We start from the raw sequence: 4,123 nt of genomic DNA on the forward strand, positions 1-4,123 counted from the left end.
AGCTTGAAAGCAAGAAATAATCAGTTTAATATGTGAGCAGGGGTCAGACCACCTGAGCCAGCATAGAGAAAGTGGTAAGAGGATGACTTAAAATTTTTTTTATTGATTAATTTTATTTACTTTTATTTATTACTATTTTATTTATTTTTAATTATTTTTAGAGAAGGAGGAAGGGAAAGAAACATCGATTTGTTGTTCTATTATTTATGCATTCATTGGTTGATTCTTGTATGTGCCCTGACCAGGGATCAAACTTGCAACCTTGGCTTATTGGACAAAGCTTTAACCAACTGAACTACCTGGCCAGAGCCACCCTGATTTTTTAATTTTATTATTATTTTTAATCCTCACCTGAGGATATTTTTCCATTGCTTTTTAGAGAGAGAGTGGAAGAGAGAGGGAAAGACAGAAAGAAATATCGATGTGAGAGAAACACATCAATTGGTTGCCTCCTGCATAAGCCCTGACCAGGGCCCAGGCCGGGGAGGAATCTGCAACCGAGGTACATGTCCGCAGGCCAATGTACTATCCACTGAGCCAAACCGGCTAGGGTGCTGATTTTTTTTTAATTTAACAATATATTCTAGAGATTGTTGCATATCAGTACACAACAAGCTTTCTCATTCCATTTTATGGCTAGATAATATTCCATTGTATGGTTATGCCATAATTCTTTTAACCAGTTTCTTCTGTTTTAAAAAAAAATGCTTTTGATTTTACAGAAAGAGAGGAAGGGAGAGGGAGAGAGAGAAAAACATGGATGAGAGAGAAACCTCGAATGACTGCTTCCTGCATAGCCCCAGGAATCAAATCAACGACCACTTCGTGCATGGGACAGACGCTCAACCAGTTTCTGGACTGATGGGTACTTAGTTTGTATTCATGAAACTCAAGGAACTTGGAGAATTGTACCAAGTCCAGTGTAGCTAAAGTCGGAAGCCTCCTTCATGTTGGTGACATTACTTATAACCAGAAGCATAGCTCAGTTTTGTGGGTTTTTAAAAAATATATTTTATTGATTTTTTACAGAGAAAGGGAGAGAGATAGAGAGTCAGAAACATCTATGAGAGAGAAACATTGATCAGCTGCCTCCTGCACACCTCCTACTGGGGATGTGCCTGCAACCAAGGTACATGCCCTTGACCGGAATCGAACCTGGGACCTTTCAGTCCGCAGGCTGATGCTCTATCCACTGAGCCAAACCGGTTAGGGCCATAGCTCAGTTTTAACACTGGGGGCAGCGAGCTTGGGGGTGGGGAGACAGATACACATGCATAATGCACAAACAAGTGGAACAACAAATCAAAAAAATTTTTCTCTCTCCCTCTAAAATCAATGAATTAAATTTTTTTAAAAAAAATTAGGGTGAAGAAGAGCAAAAAGGGCTTCTGTTGTGAGCGACACACGTAGAACAGCCTGATTGCTCTACGTGCAGAATCAACATCAAGAGATTTCAGAAGCATAATTTTTTGGTACTTGGGCAGCTGGTGATCGTTGGTCCTGGTGCCCGTAAAAATAAATAAATAAAATTAAATTAAATTAGGGTGAAGAATAGCAGGTATAGTATATTACCATTGTGTAACTCAGGGTTATACACACACACACATATTCTTTTATATGCAAAGAACATCTCTGGAAGAATATTAAAAATTTGAAAACCTTGGTGATCTGGGAAGGTAAACTAGGTGTCTGGGGGCAGGTGAGAAATTGTACTGTATGTATCATCTTTTATACTTAATGAAGTTTGAACCATGTGACTTTATTGCCTATTCAAAATGCCAAGCAACATTAAAAAATGTTTAAAAAATATAACTGAGTCAATAAGTTCCCAGAGTCCCTCCTTCTGTGTCTGCCCATGTGGTTCCACTGATTTGCTCAATAGAATCCTTTTTACCCTTCAAAGCTCAGTTCAGAGCAGCCTCTTCCAAGAAGCCCTCCCTGACAGCCTCCTCTGCACATTCAGAACAGCCTTTTCCTAAAGGCCTTTCTTCTGCAGCCTTGCACATGAAGGTGCTGTGCACATCTCACCTTATCCACCGGCCTGAAACTTTTCCTGCCAGGAACTGGGTCCAGTTCACCTCTGATCTTCCTGTAGCACTGAGCTCTTGCAAGTGCTACCACCATCTCTTCCTAAAGGCATAGTGAGGCTAGACAGCTGGGTATTTTTATTTGATGGAGGAATCACCTGAGTTTCATTGGGGTGAAAGTCAAGAGACTTGTTTAAGGTTACAAAAAGAGAAAAGGTAGTGATTGCAGGAGGCAGATTTCCAATCAAATCCAGTGTTAGGTTCATGCACTACCGCTGCTGCCTGCCTTCTATGTACATCCAGTAGTCTGGTCTTGCTTTTATTTCCAGCTTTCTTGTGCAATAGTCCTAACTCATCTCACACTAGTCTAGCTCAGCCCCTCTTAGCCTCACCCTCTCCCAGCAGCCAGAGCATTGCTCCCTTCTCTTCCTCCTGCTTAAATGCTCAAAGCCTTTCACTGGCTCCCCTTCCCACCACCTGTACTCCAAAAAGTCCACTTTCCTCTGCAATTTTTATAATGTTTTTTTTTAAAAAAATATATTTTATTGATTTTTTACAGAGAGGAAGAGAGAGAGAGAGTTAGAAACATCGATGAGAGAGAAACATCGATCAGCTGCCTCCTGCACACCTCCCACTGGGGATGTGCCCGCAACCCAGGTACATGCCCTCGACCGGAATCGAACCCGGGACCTTTCAGTCCGCAGGCCAATGCTCCATCCACTGAGCCAAACCGGTTTCGGCATGCTCTGCAATTTTTTAAAAGAATATTTTTATTGATTTCAGAGAGGAAGGGAGAGGGAGAGAGAGATAGAAACATCAATGAGGAGAGAGAATCACTAATTGGCTGCCTCCTGCACGCCCCATACTGGGGATGGAGCCCGCAACCCAGGCATGTGCCCTTGACCAGAATCGAACCTGGGACCCTTCAGTCCGCAGGCTGACGCTCTATCCACTGAGCCAAACCAGCCAGGGTTCCTCTGCAATTTTCATGAGGCCCTAAGGCCTGCCCCAGCCCACCTCTGCAGCTTCATCTTCCCAATTCCCATTAGATCTCCAAAAATGTCAAGAATATGCCTTGAGTGCTTCCCAGTGGCATCCTGGGCCTGTGCATGGAAGACCCTTTCTCTCTGCAGCTGGAATATGCCCGTTCCCTGGCAAGACCTGGAAATATGTCACCTAGGCAGCATTCTCTTACCTCAGGTCTTAGTCCCCACCAAGCCCCACACACCTGAAAAAGTATGAACTACTGTTAAATGCCCAGGCTGTGGATTTATCCTGACGGAGCTCTACTTCTTGTTCTCTGTGCGACCTTGGTCTCAGCGTCCCCCACTGTAAAATGGGGATAATGTGTGGAAATGAGGACTCATCTGGTGGGGGAGTCGAGTTGCTGGCAGGAAGGAGCCCTTTGTGGCACAGGACAAAGTTTGGTGGGTCCATTTCTGACACTTATCACCACTTGCCATTCTCCACCCCGGCCGCTAGTGAGCTAGTGACCAAGCCCTCAGCTGCCCTCCACCCCCTCCTCAAGAAGCCAGGCCCCCCAGCCCCACCCCTTCGGCGGCAAAGGACAAGCTGGGGAGGAGGGCACTGAGGGTCACGCTAACATCACAGATTAGAGACCGCGTGGTCATTTGGCAGATTTGCAATTGGAAGCAGAGGACCATTGGGGGAGGGGACGGTTGGCAATGGCAGCCTTAGAGGAGTCTCCACTCAAGGTCAAGGTGCCCGCCCAACGGGCAGCGAACCACAAGGACTTCTCCTCGAAGCCCCGCCCCTCCAGGGGACCCGAAGCCTCTCTCTTCTCAGAATCAGGGTACGTTCCCTTTAAGGCGCTCAGGAAAGTCATCGCATTGGTGGCCGGCCAACCAGGCGCGGTACTTTTTGTCCCTTGTGGGCCGCCGTGGGCCGGGTCGGGCGCGTAGGCGGGGCAGGGGAGCGGCGGTGGGGTCAAAGGTTACAACGCGCACCACGTGGGCCGGTGACTCTGTCCTTCCCGCAGCGGCCGCGGCGAGCAGGGCACTTGGGTTAGTGGCGCGGCGGGCGGCGCGGACAGCTGAGCCGGACGCCGGATCCCGCCGCCATGGTCATCAAAACGG

At 46.8% G+C, this 4,123-nt stretch overlaps 1 non-coding gene across 1 annotated transcript; it reads left to right on the forward strand.

Annotated features, from left to right (window-relative positions):
- Nucleotides 1–1,377: 1,377 nt before the first annotated feature.
- LOC111824454 lies at nucleotides 1,378–1,511 on the forward strand. Its single transcript, XR_002827533.1, has one exon. It is a non-coding gene; the product is annotated as a U11 spliceosomal RNA (small nuclear RNA).
- The last annotated feature ends 2,612 nt before the right edge of the window (nucleotides 1,512–4,123 follow it).

Source organism: Myotis lucifugus, unplaced genomic scaffold, assembly GCF_000147115.1.
Source record: "Myotis lucifugus unplaced genomic scaffold, Myoluc2.0 scaffold_1551, whole genome shotgun sequence".
Classification (NCBI taxonomy): domain Eukaryota; kingdom Metazoa; phylum Chordata; class Mammalia; order Chiroptera; family Vespertilionidae; genus Myotis; species Myotis lucifugus.